Raw genomic sequence first — 20,866 nt, 5'->3', positions numbered from 1 at the left:
AAAAAAAGGTAACCAAATAACAACATCGCAGCAATAAATGGTGTAATACACTGATCATATTTAAGATAAAAAGAATAATAAAAAGAATGCTTCTTTTTTTTTTTTTTTTGCATTTCTTATTTGTTGATACTGCTTGATAAGATGTTCCAAGTAGACTTAACAGTCTTGGTAAAGAACAACGGGAAACAACATTTAACGAGAAAACTCTTGCTGTTTTACTTACCAATGTTGCATATTCAGCAGCCGTGGTGCATTGGTTAGAGTTCTGGCTCAGAACCCAGAGGTCCGAGGTTCGACATTAGAAAGGAAGTAGGCGTGAACTTCCAAGTTAAATGCTCTTCCTCGGTGCTCTGTGATTTACGGATAACTCCGGACAATTAATGTACGGCTTAAACTAAAGGAGCAATACAGAGTTGGACTGGCATTGAGGGGCTTGGGGGAGTTAATGGATGGGGCCCTTATGGTAGCAAAAAATTTAGCAAAAATGAGTTAAACACATAAACCACACAGTTTTTTGTTATTAGGGTATAGGAAATTTCTAATAACATCTTTGACCATGCAATCCGTCCGTCAATTTATTCGACACGTTTAACAAGCCGTACATTTATGTATTTTTTTAAAGGCCATGACCAAAATAATCGAGGCCAAAAATTTCAAGATTACAACCAAGGTCAACAGTTTCAAGGCCAAGACCCTAATTTTGACCTTAAGGCAAGGCCGAGGCCAGGGCTAACAACTCTGGTAAAATACAGTTGGTGTTCAGCTTTAAATAGGGTAAAATGGGTTAATCTAAAAAATTAACATTTAATGGGAATGAAGATTTTATTATTTAAAATATAATGATTTCTTAGTAAACACTATATTTCAGTTTTTTGTATTATGTAATACAATTGGAGTTTAACTTTAAATAGGGTAAAATGTGTTAATCTAAAATATTTCCAATTTTTCCAGAAAAAAAATTTTTTTTTAAATTTTTTTGTAGATAATTTATATTATTATAAAATAAAATATAAAACATTACATTATAAAACTAAATTAAGTCCTTTGATTTTTAATTTTGTGTTAATGGCAATGTTCTTTAATCAATAAAATACAAACTGTATTTGGTTAACATTGCTGCAAGCAGCAACCAGTTTATGTTTAGATTCCCAAAAAATGGTTTATATTAATGGCATATATTATGCATAATATTGCGCTGCTTGCGCAATGTTATACATAGTATATGCACAACTGTTTCAAAATATTTACCAACGGATGGATTGGAACTTCTAGTTGTCATAAAAATGGTAGAAACCACTTCAAGCCGCCTCATTGCAGTCCGTGGAAATTCCCTGATATTCTCATGAAAGCTAAACCATTTGCAAGATTGGCTAGTAATATCATATCTAAAGCTAACAAAGATATTGAAGAAACTTTTAAAATTATGCCTGGTGAAAATACGAGTTATAAAAGCAGACAAGAATTTCAGAACCCAGTAAGACGGTTTAAGGTTAATGTAATCACTGTTAATATAGATACTCCCACTACAGCAATCCAAAACCGTCTCAAGGGAAATGATTTTGGTATCTTAAGGGATATTGCTTCTCTAGATTTTCAAAACTTCCATCTTCTCGTTACCATTTTCACGACTTTATTTTTCATGATTTAGCCAATCTTGCTAGTATACAGAAGGAAACACTGTGCACAGAGATGACATCATTTGCAACTAGTTTTCCATTTGTTAGTAAGGCTGATGAAGCTGAACCAGAGAATGCATCTGCAAAAAAGACTGCAACAGTTGTTTGAGTTGCGTTCTTCATTTTCTCTATCGCCATAATTTTAATTGTTCTGCATATTCTAAAATGTATGTTGCATATAATATGTATATGTATAATGGTATTATGTCTCCCCTGCGCACAAGTCAAGTGTGAGCGAGCTTTTTCGAAGTTGAAGTGAGTGAAAAATTGTCTTCGTAGTCTTTTGGGTGAAAAGCGCCTCGAATCACTTATTTTGATGAATGTCGAGTATAACATAAAAATTGATTACAATGAGGTTGTCCACAATTTGGCAAAATTATCAAAATTTCTTACGGATAACTTGCTGTAGTTGAATACTGCAAATATCTTTTTCTAATATTTTGATTATTAGTTTCTATGTAAATAATTGAAAACTTGACAACGAAGTTGTATTTTTTCTAATATTAATAAATTTATCAGGAAAATCCATTTTAGCATGGCAATAATATGCAGAAAATAAAGTCGTGCGACGCTTCAAATTAAAATGACAATATTTTTAAAACCTTGCATATGGATTTATTTTGTTAAACGTGTCGAATAAATTGACGGACGGATTGCATGGTCAAAGATGTTATTAGAAATTTCCTATACCCTAATAACAAAAAACTGTGTGGTTTATGTGTTTAACTTATTTTTGCTAAATTTTTTGCTACCATAAGGGCCCCATCCATTTAACTCCCCCAAGCCCCTCAATGCCAGTCCGACTCTGTATTGCTCCTTTAGTTTAAGCGGTACATTAATTGTCCGGAGTTACCCGCCGTCCGAGGCTATCCGATCTTTCATTAATAAAGCAAAAAATACATACCTATTAGTCAAACTTTTATAATCAAGTTTATCTATTTAAGAATCGCGCATTTTTTTTAAAAAACAGTAAAACCCTCAAGCATTTTAAAGTATAGCATAATTTTTTAACTTATTGATTTACAAGGTCAAAAGTAACCTAGCAAGGTTGTAGCGATTGATTTACAAGGTCAAAATTAACCTAGCAAGGTTGTAGCGATTGATTTACAAGGTCAAAAGTAACCTAGCAAGGTTGTAGCGATTGAGACTCAAGCACATATTTTACATATAGCAACGGAATTTGTGAAACCTTGAAATTATTTATTCTTTATTTTTATTGCTAACTATATTTTTAAATAGTTCAAGTTTAACAAAAATGTTTTTTTTACTTTTTGCCGTTCATTAATCAATAATGTCGTTAAATCAAGAAAAAAATTGTAAAATATGTAAATCAAGTCTTTTTATATACAACTTTACAGTTTTTTAGTAACTTGTAGGCCAATTTAAAAGACATTGAAAATTCTCTTTCCCCTTTAGGGATGGGGTGGAAAAAAAGGTTTAGCCTTAAACAAAGCTTGCTACAGCAATAAACGTCAATATGCATAGCAAATAACAGGATAAAACAGTTTTAGAAAATTTTGATAGAAAAGTTTTAGAAAGATTGGACAAATTATCATAGTTGCTACTTATAGTTACAGTAAAAAAACTCGACAAAATACCAAAAAAATACCAAAAAAAGTTTCAAAGAGGGCTTTCTAAAATTTTTACAATCAGCTTTACAGTATTTTACCATTAAACTGTTCTTAGTAACTGCCTAAATAAGATATTAAATTGAACCCATTAATTATAAAATAACTTATCTTTTTTTAAAAATTTCAAAAATTTTCAAGAAAATTTCCCGAGTTGAAAATTTCCCGAGTTGAAAATTTCCGGGAAATTTTCATCCCTAACCTCACCAGTATAATTATTCCAGCAGCAAGTCAAAATGGCGCTTTTGCGTTGAAAACGGAAAATTTTGAAATGTACTTTATAAGCTTTGAAAGCTCCAATTGATGTGGGTTACTCTCTTAAAAGTTGACTGGATAAGCTTTTAACAACTGTTCAAACTATCAAGAAGTAATCGCAACAAAAATCACGCTCAATGAACCTTATATTTTGCTTCCTCCGTTTAGCTTATTAGATTTCATTTTGTATTTTAGTTTTTTGTTTTGCTTGCTCTCTCGTTTCTTTTTTCTTGAGAAAAATTATGTTTATACTCTTTAATACTTTATAAAAAATTAAAAAAAACAGCAGCGCTGTTTTTTTTATTGCAACGTATTAATTGCCGTGCTTTTTTTTCAAAACCTTTTTTTTTTTTTTCTTTTTTTTTTTTGAAATTGAAAAAAACTTATTTTTATTTTCTTTTGTCTTTCTACTTAAGGTGCAAAAATTTAAAATTCTAATATTTGATAAACAAAATTTGACGGCAAATCTCGGTCTTCGTAACTTAAAAGTTTAGTTTACAAAATTAAAAATGGCTCTATTGATCTCTAACAACTTGTTAGCGCATCTCCTAAGAAAATAATAATAATAATTTTATTTTGAAGCCAAAATCGCCATATTGAAAAGCGCAGTAAATTTTTTTCCCCGAAAACTTCTAGCTTATTTTTTAAAACATGAATACACGGTTTGAAGTATATTTAGAAGCACCTAATGTAAATATATCATCAAAAAATCTGCTGTATCATATATTGCTGGTTATGTGGTCTAAATGGCAAAAAAGTAATTAGTATTTGTACAATGTTGTAAAGCTTTTGCTTCCCTTAAATATCATCATAAATCTACCTTTTTTGCTTTCAAAGATAGGTGGTCTTTTTAAAACTTCACTAAGTGTACTTAAAGTCGACGGAACAAAAAATTGTTAGAATGACATTATCATTTTCAGGAAAGTTACCTCATATAAAATGTGGTATAGTTGATGCTCAGTCTTGGAAGAAATTAATTTATCTTAAGTGTTTCAGGACTTAGAAAACCATATGTGCGGTTCCTCAATTTATGAAAACCATGTTTTTACTCTAGTTAAGCACTTACAAAGTGCTACTGCAAAATAAGATTGCATTAGCTTGGAAAAGAATCTACGTAAGTTTCAGGATTAAATGAAAGAAAAGTAAGAAAGACTCTCAGCAAACTTATTCTAAAATCAATGAAAATAACAAATTACAAAGAATTTCTATTTAATTGTTTTTAAAAAAAAATCTATGTAGAAAAAAATCTAGTAGAAAGTTATCGAATTTATATTTAATAAACATTTAAATTAATTAAAACTGTAATGTAAAGAACAATAATATATAAAAACTATAATATAAAACTATAAAATATAAAGAACTATAATATTATAAAAACAACATAAATTAATAATTAATTAAAAAATGTTCTTTTTTTTTAAATTTTTTTTTAAAACTTATTTAAAAAGTTATAATATAATATAATTCCTTCCTAGTTAAATGCTCTTCCGCTGTGCTCTGTGATTGTGACCGTAAGGACTTCTGGCCATAGGTTATATTATAATTATTATTATAGAAGTAATATTAAGGTGCTCCTAGCTGGGAACACCTTAATTTCCACACAATTAAAAATAAACAATAAAAAAACTTTTTTACGTTAATAATATTTTCGAGGTGCTTTCTGGACGTTTATTATTTAAGGCTGCCCATATTATTATAACAATATATATTATTATAAAAATGTATATTATTAAAACATATTATTGTAACAATATATATTATGAATATGACTTTCGCTTGAATATTTGCAGGCAAAATAACAAAACAAAATAAAAACTACCAGCGCTACTACTGCAATACACTGATCACTGTAACACACTAAGTAGCACTACCGCAAATTCTTTATGATTTTTTTCTCTTTTTAAACGTACCTCATTTTTTTAATATAAGAATATCGTTGAAATATGTCACTTAAATAGATGTAAACGAAGTAAAAAACACTAAATAAACAAATCTCCAAGGGCGATGTATTTTCAAATCCCGTTCAGAAATTAGGGGCTTGCCGATATGGCGAAATTGGCTTCGCTACCCAGTTAATGGTAGACTCTTGTCAAACTTCTATTCTGACGCAGGTCTTCAGGTCGACAAACATAAAAAACAAATCCTTTCATTTGCAAGACTACCTACAAACCCAAATGCTCAGTCGACGTAGGGCCACTTAAGGGCATATCCTTATTTAAGTTAGTTGAAGTGTTTACGCTTCGCTACACCTTATATATTTCAATTTACCAAAGACATAAATCTCAATTGACCCACTTTGCGAAGCACACTCAACGTCGGAATAGGTGTTTTACGAGTGATCCTACGAATAAAAACGTGCGTCCTTTCAATTTATTACCGCCATTAGTGTCATAGTGGCATTAGAAATATGAAAATGTTTTCACTGTAAATTTGTATTATTTGTAATATAAATAATAATTTAAAATTATTAAATATTGACCGAATACGCGTTTGCATTTGCATTAAAATTAAATTCAGGACATAATATAGTATAGTTTAAACAAAATAAAAGTAAATTTACTTTTATTTTGTTAAACAAAATAAAAGTAAATTTACTTTTATTTTGTTTAAATTATGCTATATTTTTTTAATAGTTCTATAAATTATAAACGATATCTATATTTAATATGTTTTTCATGATTGATCTATGTATATAATATGTAATATATATGCAATAAGCATATCATTTTTATTTATTATTCAGATTAAAATCATTACGAAGACATCAGCATGGTCAAGTTTTCTCCGTCAACGAAGAAATCTATTCAGTCTATTTTCAAAATTACTAAGACAACATTCCATTGGGGTTTTATACCTTTTGTAATATACTTAGGTGAGTCGATGCTAATATTAAAGTTCTTGCACCAAATTTCAAGTAAATTAAATAAATGTTTTATTTGTTAATTTAAAGTAATCATTAATAAAAGATGTTAATAAAAATGCTGTATGAGGGAAGGGAGAAGGGAAGTTGTTATCTCTGTGTTGCAGAACTTGCTTTGTATTAGTTACTCGTGTTTTTTACATTTTCTTGTTAGCTATTCAACTATTTAATTATTTTTTATTGTTGTGAATTAGTTAAGAAGCATTAAATGTTTAAGTTTCAAAGTCGACCCAATTTAATAACTTTTGATTATTTTAGCAGTAATATCAAATTACTTTATCTATAGTAAGCAATATTTCGTTTTTGACATTGTTAAATCAAAAGCCATTAAACTACTTTATTTGTTACTAACTGCATTAGAATGCGTGCTTATGTGGCATTAAAATAATATTGTGCTGTTTTTCTATTATTGTCAACATTGTTGGAATCTAGTAATCTTTTTTTTTTTATATACATATTACAATTAAATTTTTAAACCACTATAAAGTTGGGAGTTACTAAAAAAAAAGAATAGAGTTATAGAACAAGGAAGCGAAAGACAGAAGACTTGAAAAGTTGAAGGTTGTATGAGTCAGGAAAATATGAAGATGGGAGAGAGTTGAAGGTTGTTGTAACCATCATTAGAAAGTTGCTCAATGACACTCTGCATAATTAGTCCTCAATCGCATATTCTATCATCTATTGTGCTGTTTTAAAAAAATACTTATTGTCAACCTAGGTTTATTTGGAACTGGTCTTTTAAAAATTTTGAAGAATGCCTGATTCTATTTCCATCACATACTGTAGTTTAGATTTGACCTGAAGATTCTTATATTGGGTAGTAATGCCAATTTGTTCCAAAAAAAAAAAAAATTTAGGTATTATTTTGGAAATAAATGTTGCTCTACCATATAAGCAATTAACCATGTATACCATAACCTTTTGATAGGTCCAATACAGTTTTTGTTAGAGAAGTTAAGTCTTCCATTGCTTTTCCAAATAATGTACCACCATGGTATAACCTTTTTTTCCACATAAACCTCATCATGCTATAACATAACATAACCCTCATCTTGCAACATGTTCTAATTTTTTTATTTCAATAGATTGAAAAATTTCAGTCAAAAAATGCTTCTCATTTCATTTAGAAACTTTTGAAGTTATTCTTGTTAAATTTCTTACAGTAGGAAATAGGTACTGGATGTAGCAAAATTCTGAAAAAGTTTAAGTAAGTTAAAGTAATAATAACCTCTTGAGGGATCGTCCATAAATTATGCAAGGCTAAATTTATTTCAAAAAAGAAGTTGAAGATTTTAAGCTCATTTATGTGGCTATTTTCATCAGACTTGATCCTTTACTTTGATTTTTAATTTAACTTAAGGCTCTGCCAGCGAAAACATTTGAACTTTTTTTTTTTATTAGTGAAATTTAGCGTTACATAATTTGTGGGCAATATCTAAAATAGTAATCTTACTATTAATACACCATAGAAACTAAATATTAATGAACCATACTTTTGTTTCTTTTATTAAATTTTACAAAAGTTACTTTACTTACCCTCCTCTGCCTTCTTCCACTTATCTTTTTCCATATTTATTATTTAAGGGAATTACCATATTGTTGGAATATTAATAGGAATACCATATTTATAGGAATTACCATATTGTTTGCTATAATATTAGGATTATATTTTGCTTTTGTTTGCTGTAACTTTGGTTTTTAACTTTTAATGCTTTGTTTTGTAACTGTGGTTATGAATAATTGGATCATAGTAATGTTTGCATTTTTTTTATAGATCTCTAACTTCAACCCTTAAAACTTCTATATCTTTTTTCTTTAAACACTTTCCTTAAGAACATTTAGTTTATATGGCATGCTGATTAATCTTGTTTTGATGTTCTGTGACTGAGTATATATACCTTCATATATAATATATCTACCTACATTTTAATTTTTTTTTTCCTAGGTTTAGTTTTTCTCTTGATGTGTGCCTTGGTACAATTTTGCCTGTGTAAAGTAAAGGTTCACTGTTCAGAGACAACACTTATTACGATGTATTTAGAAGATGAAACAATTAAAAAATATGTTAAAAAAAACATTTTGTTACAATAAGTTCAATGTTTCACATCCCTTCAATAGTTTTTTGTCCATTTTTTTGATCTAATGACAAGATTTTTGATTTTATAATTAATATTTAAAAAACTCATTGACAGTTGAAACAGTTTACATTCTATGTTTACGACTTATTGTTAGTGAATAGAAAATAATTTTTATGTAAATTAATGAGTCATTCAGCAAAAATAAAGTTAAATATTAAAACAAAGCTATGCATCAAAATAAAGATATGGATTAAAATAAAAAAAGATATGCATTAAAATAAAGTAAAACGATATGCATTAAAACTTGACACACTACTCTAAATGTACAGAACTCGTTTGCCTTTTAACATTATATTTATTAAAATTGTGATAATGGTGATGGGAAAAATCCTGCAAACTTTCATGTCTATACTAGCAACTCCACCATGGCTAAACTTGCCACAGCCTTTTCCACCTCTTTTTCCACAGTTTGTCTATATATAACCTTTTGTATAAGTTTGTAATATTTTATTTTATTTTATTCAAAACTTTTTATTTTATTTCAAAAATTTGTTTTGATTTTAAAAATTTTATAATATATAATCTTATCAGTAGTACCAGTTAGCAGTAATGATAAAAATGAAAGTATTAAACAATGTTATTGTTCCTTGACTGACAGTGTTGCAAAAAATAACAGTGTTTCAAAGCCTTTGTCATTTTGCCCCATCTTCTATATATTATATATACCATTGATGTTGACTTGAAAAGTTGTAGTCAGGAAAGCATGAAGATGGGAAAGAGTTCCAAAAGATTGAAGCGAGGGAAAAAAAATAGATGAATAAAAGTTTTTAAATCTTGCGAGGCAGATACCGTAAAGGGGTGCGACTTTGCTGAATGAGGTTTGGTTCATCGAACTAAAGATAAAGCTTGTTTGAGCAGTGGCTGTGGTAGTATAGAGAAAAAGATGCAACCTTACCATGATGGGTGATTGGCTCAAGCTTGTCAGATAGAGCAGGTCTAACTAAATTTACAATGCATTTTTAGAGATTGTTTAGAAGGAAAAAAAAGCATCATTAGAAGAACCAGCCCAAAGGAACCAAGATAAAGACCCTAAGATACTTAGAAGTTACTGGAAATGAAGAGACTTTCCCAGGTATCATATGAAGCAAGCTTAAGGAGTAGATCAGCATGCCAAGTTTTATTAAAAGTTTTTGATATATCAAGAGTAATAGTCCTTGCCTTGCTGCCACCATCTAATGCATAATAGAATCTTTCAGTCACATCATTTAGTAAGTCATCTATAGAACCAGAAGATCAAAAACCGTATTGATTGTAAGAGAGTTGTTAGATTCAAGATGGGATGTTAGAAATTTGTTGATCAAAGACTTTACTAATAATAGTGAAGACTTATCGAATGATAGTTAAGGGGTCAGATGTCCTCCATAGTTTCTAAAAGTTGAAACCACAGATGCAACATTCCAGGAGGTAGGAAAAACAAGATTAAATCAAGCACTTATTAAATAGTTTTAGAGAATTAGAAGTTCTGGAGAATACTTTTGTGTGACTATGACAGGAATGTTGTCTGGACCACAAGCCATAAAAGAATTTAATTGAGAAATGGCTTTAGCAACAGACGCCTGAGTGATTTGTAAGTCTAACAATGAGTTAACCTATTTAACTAGAATGGCAGAAAGATTATGGCAATTAGGTTTAAGAGTCAAGTTAAAAGAAATGTTATTACCAAATAGTTCAGCCTTATCCTTGGTCAAGGTAATAACATCAGACCCATGAATTAGAGATAGAATGTTCAATTCTTTATCTTAGAGGCTTTCTACATGCCAGTAGCTGGGTACAGTTAATATCTAGATGATTATTTTTATTGAGACACTATCTTACTCAAATTTTACTCAATCTTTTACACAATCAAAAGTCCCAAGGCAGGCGAATTGAATGTCAGATTTTATTTTTCCTAGCCTTTTCCTAAAAAAACAAATTCCGCTAGGCAGTCGGACATGTAATACTGGGTTACATGTTACCAGTAGCAGGGTGACTGTGATGATCCTGAACCTTACTTGACCAAAATTAGTTTAATAAAGTTACTTCCTGTACTTTAAAATATTAAACAGGATGTTTCGGAAATGTATAAGGAAAAAAGTTACATCTTGTACATCTTGAAAAATTACAATGAAATACTGGAAATTAAAGAAGGCGTAAGTTTCATAGTTGGACTAAGAATTGTTTGCTACCAACTGACTGGTTGGTAACTGAGCTAAAACTACACCAGATATTCAAGCAGAACACAAACATACATTTAGTAACTAAGAGGTGAGCAAACACTGCACCAGAGATTCAGACTAAACACAAATATACATATATATAGTAAATATACATATATATATATATACATAAATATGTATATATATATACATATATATATACAGTAAATATACATATATAGTAAACTTCAGGTGAGCTAACACAGTAACCAAGACACCTCCAACTATAAAACAGACAAAAATAGATACCACTATAGACATGACAGATATTAGATAGTAATGATGATAGCTAGATCCTAGTCTTTGCTTAAGAAACAAATCCTACAAGGTAGCATGACATGGAACAGGTTGTATTGGATTACATGTACATTTTTACTAAAATTATACCTACTACACAGAAACACACGCACGCACCCACACCATAGTGTTTACTTCAAGTAAGAAAAGTAATATACATTTTTTTTGTGACAAAAAAAAAAGCGACCCATTATTTTTTGATGAAATTTCAGGCGGATGTAATATAGGTATAAAAATTTTAAAATTTTCAAAAAATATACTAGCATATCTTTAATAACCAGTGTCGCGAAGGAAAAATTTCTGGTAAATTTACCGGAAAAATTTGAAAATTTACCGCCTGTTAAATTTTGAAATTTTTTTGTTTTACTTATTTTTATATTTCTTTTTAAAAAAAAAAAAAATTTATGAGAATTTACCGGTAAATTTTGTATCAAATTTTGCCGGAAAATTTACATCACTATTAATAACGATTAAATGTGAGAACTAGATTTTTTTCAAAATCACTTTTATTTTTATATTGATTATTAGGTCTCAAGAAAGGTGCTGATCCCGGGATGCCAGAGCCAACACTTTTAAGGTACGTGTTGAATATTAGGTGCTGTTTTATGTATTTTCTTTTGGCCATCAACCTTAATGAACGATTTCACGATTTTGGATGATAAAATAGCTACAATAATATGCCAAAATAATTAGACTTGATGAAATAATTAGACTTGATGAAATAATTAGACTTGATGAAATAATTAGACTTGATGAAATAATTAGACTTGATGAAATAATTAGACTTGATGAAATAATTAGACTTGATGAAATAATTAGACTTGATGAAATAATTAGACTTGATGAAATAATTAGACTTGATGAAATAATTAAACTTGATGAAATAATTAGACTTGATGAAATAATTAGACTTGATGAAATAATTAGACTTGATGGAATAATTAGACTTGATGAAATAATTAGACTTGATGAAATAATTAGACTTGATGAAATAATTAGACTTGATGAAATAATTAAACTTGATGAAATAATTAGACTTGATGAAATAATTAGACTTGATGAAATAATTAAACTTGATGAAATAATTAGACTTGATGAAATAATTAGACTTGATGAAATAATTAGACTTGATGAAATAATTAGACTTGATGAAATAATTAGACTTGATGAAATAATTAAACTTGATGAAATAATTAGACTTGATGAAATAATTAGACTTGATGAAATAATTAGACTTGATGAAATAATTAGACTTGATGGAATAATTAGACTTGATGGGCGTCTTATATATTTTTAAAATTTATTCATCTTCATTTTTTATTTTTTTTTTTAGCTTACTGTGGGCTTGATCAAACTGTTGGTGTTATCGTTTGGATTCTTGTACAAACCATAAATGTTGTTGATGCTACCTTTAATTGTAAATTTTATTTTTTGACAAAATAAAAAAAATTACACATTTTTTATGTATTAAAACATCTAATAAAGTAATTTGTGTTTCAATAATAAAAAAAATTTAAATAATTGTTTTCAAATAATTTATAGTTATGCAGTCGGTAGTTAAGATTTAGGAGTATTAAATATTGTACGTATAATTGTAGCGATAACAGAAAATAAAAGTTAAAAATCATAAGTTAGATCTTTATTTTTACATTTGAACATGGCCTACTTTATTTATAGGCCCGGATATTTTGCATTTTGAAGCCAAAAAAAATAGCCTGTTTTTAAAATTGTAATGTTTCAAAAACTTAATACGTTTGAACATTTTGAACAAGCAAAATTATTTTACTTTCTAAATTTAAAAGTCCACAAAAGTAGTACATATTCATAAATTTAGATACGAAACGAAAATTATTTAAAATATAAATAAATAGTCTTTATTTTAAAATTTAGAGTTTAAGTAAACACAATTAAAGAAATAAGAACAGTTATAAAAATTATTAAAATATTTTTCTTTTTTCATTAAAATATAAAATAATTATATTTATAATTTAAGTTTTCTCAAATTTTCTCTTTTTAATAGATTTTACATGATCAACAGCTACTGAAATATAGAATAAAGAAATAAGAACAATTATAAAAAATATTTAAATATTTTTCTTTTTTCATTAAAATATAAAATAGTTACATATATAATTTAAGTTTTCTCAAATTTTCTCTTTTTAATAGATTTTACATGATCAACAGCTACTTCGCAGGTAGAGATAACTCTGTTATTATTTAGAAAATTATTGATAACAATTCTTCCAGCAAGTTTTATCCCAGTTTTCTCATGCATGGGACAAGAAAAAATCTGAAAAGTGGTTTAACAAATATTCTAAAGTTTGTCGTGCATGTAAATTATATTTCTTTATTTTGTTATAAGAGTAGTCAATCATAGCAAAGGATATGCAAACGTAATCCAAAAGGTGATGGTTAAGGAATAGTGAGACTACCCCTAGAAATAGTTGTTAAATAAGTATGATCAGGATTGTTTTCATCAATATTGACACAACATAAAAGTTCTTTGCAACATGTACCAAAACGTTTTTTTAGTTTCTTTGATTTTTAACATCTTTTCAGAAATAGTGACATCTTATAAACCCACCAAAAATCTTCCACCGCTTATTTGTCTATATTGTCCAAATCTCCTTTCTAATGGGTCACTTTGAAATCTCCCAGCTCAAACAAAGTAATATCATCATTAAGTAAGTCTTCAATCAATGAGGCATGACAGCTGCAGCACTAATAAGAACACCTGTTCTTATTAGTGCTGCAGCTGTCTGAGCACTTAAAGTAAACTTCTCACTGTTTGGTATCTTTTGTGATTGCTAAGCTTCAATCCAATGTGCCATTTTCTTTAGAAATTGAGGTTTTTTTATCTCCAGAAACGACTACATTACCTAAAATATTACATTTTGAATACTGACATTTAGATTTTGATAAAACGCACTACTTGTTAAGTAATGTTGTAATGTAATGTTGTACTTGTGAAGTAATTATGAAAATCTGCACTACTAAGATTAGGAATATATGAGTGAGTCGCTGCAGATGTAGTTTCATCGAAAATTGCAAGTGCTAAAGAAATATTTGTTTAAAATTGCCAGGATGTAATATTTTTATTGTTATTTTTGGTGCTTTACGCAAACCAGCAGTAAGAGTCTTTTCAGCATTAAGGTCTTTTTTATAAATATTGTGGAAGGTGCCCCATTTAATTTCTGCCCCACATACAATTATAGGATCTTTAAATCCATTAAACTTAAAATCTGGAAATCAAAATCTTTTGTAATTCAACAAATTATTTCTGATTTTTTTTTTATAAGATGTACAACATCATACCAAAGGCAAATTTTTTTTTAGATTTTTTAAAACAAGAAACATTAGAGGAATGGTTGTCGCACACGTTAGTTCTAACATCAAATTCACATTCAGTTAAAATACGAAGATATTCAAAAACTTCTTCTTTCAACCATTCAGCATTGATTGTTTTTTCAGGTGACGTTTTAATCGCATATGGAACGTTTTGTTTCAGGCCATAAAATAAACTATATTTTATCATAAAATAAACTATTCCCTTATACATTTCTCCAGACTCATCACTACCAATCATCTCTCCAGCAAAATACTCCTCACATTTTTGCAAGTACTTTTTATCAAAAATCAAGCAAATATCTTTTTTTTTTTTTTTTTTTGTTTCCTTTCTCTGTTTTAATATAATATAAAATTTTACAACTTCGTAATATAAAATTTCAATAAATAAAATAAGTAAAACAGATAGGGGCTCAAAGAAGATGAGGATGACAGTACGTTATCGCAATCTTTTCATAAAGCCCCTATAACAAGATTTCAAAAAAATATCGTAATATGTTACAATATGCGTAATAAAATTTCAATAAAATATCGTAATAAAACGCGTAATTCGCTAATAAAATTGTTAAGCAACCAACAAAAGTAGAAATAAAACAAAAACAGATTTATGAGAAATTATTCAAAGTATCATTAACCAAAAACGTTTCTTATATTTAAAAAATTTTTTTTTTTTGTTAAAAACTTGAATGAACTTAACGAATTTACCGTACCTTTGAATCCTTTTTGAAAAGTATTCCATACTTTTGGACCTCGATATAGAATGCTGTACTCTGAATATTTGTTTATTATCCGAGCCAGTTTATATGTGTTGGACATATTTGCTCTAAGATTATAGCTATCATTTTTATTTATTTTAAACTTGCTATAAAAGCTTATAGGAGAGATATTGTGATTATAACGATACATAAAAATTAAATGCTGGTAGATATTTATTTCAAACACATTCATCATTTTCATATCTTTCATTAAGGGCTTAGCTTGTTCACGCCTATTTTTTAAGTAAATGATTCTGCAGGCATTTTTTTGTAGACAATAAATTTTTTTAATCTTAGCCGCTTGAGTACTTGCCCATGAAATGTTTGCATAGCTGATAAAGCTTGAGATATCTTACCTTCTACTTTTAAACGTTTTGAACAACTTAGAGCATCAATATTCCCACTAGTTATTTTTTTTTATGTAACAATGGAAAATGGAAATAATGGAAAAGGCAACTTCACGCTAAAGTTGGTATGACTGCATAGAAGTATATGGTAATATAAATGAATACTTTATAATGTTGGCTGAATAAACAGGTTTTTCATATATTTAACTTGCTGTAATTCTGTCGATACAGATGAAAATTGCTCGTCTTGTGATTTAATGTAGGTAGGAAAATTAAGAAGTATACTTTTACAAGGTAAACAACAACCTCTTCCTTGACGAAAACACTGAGGTAATGGCAGAGGTGAAAAATAATTTAACATGCATTTCAATGTTTACACGAATGCACTCTGTAGCTTCTGGAATATATAAAGTACAATGACTCAACTTATAAAAAATTAAATGATCATCATACTTCAAGAATAAAAAACCATCTGGAGCAAGACTTTCAGTAATACCGTCAAAGGTACTAATCAAATCATTCAATAAAAACTGTTTTTAGTCGGTGATTTTCTTAACAAATTAGAAGATTTTATAAGTTGTAATGAACCTTCTCCAGTCAAACTTGTGCAATCAAAAGTAGTTGGAATAGGCTTTAGTTTTTTTATCAATCTAAAACGTTGATTCGTCTTACCTTTCCTATAATTTCTTTTTTCAAAATGTTTGATGCATATAACGGGAAAATTAGTAGGTGTCCAGTCTTTTATATTTACAAATTTAATCTAATTTTTTTTTAAAATCTTCATTTTTTGGAAACGAAAATACTACTGTAGATACTTCACCATAATTATGATAATTTGAACGACAATTCACAACGCAACATTTGTTAACCATCTTTTTGAACTTTCAAAGCTGCTTATTTAAAAAACACTTTACGAGAAAACTGGCCTTCTTTTTTTTCTTCTTCAAAATGCAAAATATCCAACTGAATAAATGAAGTAAACCATGATATGAAAGAAGAAGAAATACTAAATAGTTCATATTTGTAGTAAATAGTGACTTAATGAAAATCAAATTTTTAACCGCTTATATTTCAAAACTTTACTTCTCGTCGCTTACTTTTTTTTAAAGTTTGTTTTTATTTGTTGTTCAGAATCGGAAATCTAGTTCAGTGAAAAAATATACGGATACAGTTAAATGGATTGCTCTTTTGTGATCTATTAGATAATTCGGTTTAAAGACATAAAAACAGATAAAACAAAAAATTTAATAAAAGTGACGTAAATGGGTGCGGTAAACGTTTTTTCAACATAAAATCGCGAATTTCGACTGTTCAAAAATTGTAGTTTAATAGTTTTAATCTTTTGATACAGTGAAATTTTTTTTGCTTGTACCTCTGGTTAATAATATTCTTGTTAAAAAAAAATAGTTATGAATAAAATTTCAATTTAAAACGTTTATTACATTAATCTATTCATAGGATATGCTGAAAAAGAAACATTTGGGTTTTTTTTTTACTGATCTACTTGGTTTTTATATTAGTAGACTGCAGGCCATAAAGAAAAAAGATGCTTTAAAGTTAACTTTCGTGGTGCAGACGTGAGATATAAAATATTCCAATGATAATGGGCGTTTTTTATGTTGTGGAGATTTTAAAGTAAAAATTTCTTAATTCAAATACCCGCAGAACCTGACTTATAGAGCTTCGAAAAACAATCCAAACGATTTATCGAATTTTTGCTTACTATAAATTATATTTTTTTCCTTCTATAATGTAGTTTGATTTTTAATGGTTTGAAGATTTTTCAAACCATTAAAAATCAAACCACTTTTTTTTTTCAAGTACTAACGAAGATATCGCATCAACGTGTTGTTATTGTGTAAAAAATATCGATTTTAATGTTGTACAGACCATTTTTATTGCACCTTATAGAAGTTTTTTTATTATTTAGTTCAAAACAATACATTAATTAATAATAACAAAAAAATTATGTAGCTATACTATGTACTGCTCATATTCCATGTTCTTACTTTTTATTTTAGCCACCTAATAATTCTCTTCTTACCATACCACACGGCAACACAAAATATTCACACCTGAATTTATATTTTGATCAAACCTTCTCATTACTATAGAAACACAATACTTATATAAAACAAATCTTCTAAAAAAAAGGAGCTTAGTAACCACTTTTTGACTTCATGTGTATTGCCTGACTTCGTGTATTGTCTGTTTTCATAGTTGTCTCGCAAATTAAAAGGTTTTTAAATTGTTAATAAAAATACTTCTATAAGCACCTTTTGATTGATACCTAGTGATTGATGAGCACCTCTTGATTGATACCTAGTGATTGATGAGCACCTCTTGATTGATACCTTGTGATTGATGAGCACCTCTTGATTGATATAGTATTTCATTTCAATATGAACTGTAAAAAATATTAAATTAAACTGTTTGTGTTGGATTTTACAGGCATCACATATTGTTTATATTTAGTTATATTATAAAAATTTGATTAGTTTTGGTCAACTAAAAAATTTATTTTCTTATGTGTGTAATAACTAGAAGGATTATCTTCACCAACCATTATATTGCTAATCCTTTTAAAGGTTCCATACATGAGTCACTGACTATTTAACATTATTATTATTATAATTATATTTACTAACTTATCATTACTAATATTTATTGAAACTGGAGGCATATTATGATTATTGAAGTTTTGAAGTCAACTTTATTCATCAGTATCCAAATGACAGTGTGCAACTATTGCAAATCATCAAACATATTCTTAAAAATATGCTACAAAATAATATAAAAAACAAAAAATATTATAATTATGATACATTTCATATACGAATATTGTTTTGGCCTACTAACTAGGAGCTTAACTTTACTTATTTAAATATTATACATTACTATTGCTTGAACACAATGAAATTCAGCACCCTTTAATTGTTAATTTCGCGAAAACTACTAAACAAATTTTTGTAATTTTTTGACACAATGAAGCTAATTGAATTATATTTTTCAATAATTTTTTACATTTTTAACGGACGCTTAGATAGAAACCAAATATCTTTGCGAGTACTTGACATCATCTGCTGGATCTTGCTGTGAGTTACTTATTTTGAGGCGGTTATCCATTTTTTCTTAAAACTCTTTTTATTTGTAGCTAGTTTCTTGCTTTTCAATAAGATTCCTTTTATAATTGACCAATAACTTTCAATAACTTGCTGCTCAGAACAATTTAGAGGATTTGCTTCTTTAGGTAAAATTCGACACCATTTTGTTCATACCATACTAGAGACTTCTTGGCAAACGGCGTTTCTTTAAGCATTCTTTTTTTGGCAACAAATCTACCTTTCGACTCATAAAAATATTGCTGCCCTGGCTAATGCGAAAAGTCCGTTTTGCAATAGGTTTCATCGTCTTCGATTATGCACAAGTTTTCTTGGTTTAAAAGTTGATACGACGAATTGCTTTAACTTCTCCATCAACTGATCGTTTTGGAGTTTTTATAATATGCTTTATATTCTTGAGATCTAAGTACTTAACCTACCAAAGCTTTGCTGCATTTAAATTTTCTCGCAAGATATCTCGGCGACTGACACGGATTTACCTTTATGGAGCGAATGATTGATTTTGCTTTATATTTATCTTTAAATCTTTTCTCATAGTTACTTCCAGCTTCTCTTTTAATAGATTGAACCTGTTTATATTGCCGCAAAATAAATCCTACTGATGATCAAGAAACACCGGTCAATTTTAAAATGTCAACTTATTACAATGAAAGATTTTTAAGAAAAATTTCTAAAAATTTTTTTCGATTTAATATTTTTTTACTCATTTTAATTCAATAGCAATGAAAAACAATACTTATTACCATTACAATCAAAAGCAGCACATTAGCTTCCATGTGTAAAAAAATTAGCAAAAATTTGTCAAGTAGTTTTTGAGTAATTAACAAACAAAAGGTACTGAATTTCATCGTGTTCAACCGATAAATTTATTGGATTAATTTAAGTAACTTTTTACAAGTAGATGACTGCAACGAAGAATTAATACAAAGAATTTAATGTTGGAAAGATGGAGGGGAAGCAAGAGGGTATAGAAGCTGGAGCAAACTCTATTGTTAGTACAGTGTGTAAACAATGGGTTCATGAGAGATGTAGCCGTATAAACTTTTTTGATTTATGGTTTTAAGTATAGAAAATTTACTTTTGGTGAATAAATTTAAACGAATAAAAAATGTCGGAAAAAATGAAATAATGGAGAAAAGATATATTGGGTTGATAAATCTTGTTATCTTGAAGATACAATCAGCTGGTGTAGCTCTTGAGAAGAAAAAAAGGTTGACCAAGTTCAGAGAATTATTTCCACTTCAAACAGCAAGAGTTACACCAAGTTTAAAGAAAAGATTGACCTTTAAAGGAAAAAAAAAGACATTAAGAAACGTTAAGGGTGTTTTCAGGCAAATTTTTTCAGGCAGTTTTGTGCCGTTATAATTTAAAACTACGTATCAGATGATTTTAGTAAATAAAAGCAAAACATTTACCTTAAGAGTCAACTTATTCCATAATTATCAAGATTCATTAAATTATAAAAATTATATGCAAAGTTTGAGAAAAGGAAAATTTTTATTATGAATGTGGTTATTTTCTTTATATATTTTTACATTATACCTATAGATGTAAAAAAAAAATTACAAAATATATTATAATTATTTAAATAATTTGTAATTATATTTTTACATCTAGTAGTATCTAATTGGTATAATAGCATATACAAAAAAATGTTCAATCCGAGCAATATTAAATTGAGAAAAAATGATGAGATGTTTAATAAAGTTGTTGAGAAATTATTACCAACTCTTGAAGCAAATATATTTAGTCAATGGAGAGGTTTTATGCCATTATCTTTATCTTACAAGGTTTGATTTAAAACTAGTGATAAAGAAGTTGCATTTGTAGTTTGCAAAAAAATTAATATATTTTGGAAAATGGCAGGAATTCAAACAAAACAGATAAAGAATATGGTTATGATACTGCATCTGATACATCTTAGAGAGAGAGCTTGATTAAAAATGTAAAAAAAAATGTTATACGGCTCAACTTCTTAGTTTTGAAAATAAGTTGTTTTTATTTAGTATGTTTGATATTACAGCATCAAATACAGAAGATTTGATTAAAAAAGACACATCTCGCGACATCAATAGTTAAATATCAGATTTAGATTTTCTCTCAGATCTGCGTCAATTAAAAAAAGTAATTTTCGGGTCCATTAGATAAGAGTTATACTAAGAAAGTAAAAAGAAGGAAGCAAAAAGAA

Source organism: Hydra vulgaris, chromosome 11 (assembly GCF_038396675.1).
Source record: "Hydra vulgaris chromosome 11, alternate assembly HydraT2T_AEP".
NCBI classification, from domain to species: domain Eukaryota; kingdom Metazoa; phylum Cnidaria; class Hydrozoa; order Anthoathecata; family Hydridae; genus Hydra; species Hydra vulgaris.
The sequence above is the reverse complement of the archived record's forward strand: the minus strand, read 5'-3'. Positions refer to the sequence as shown.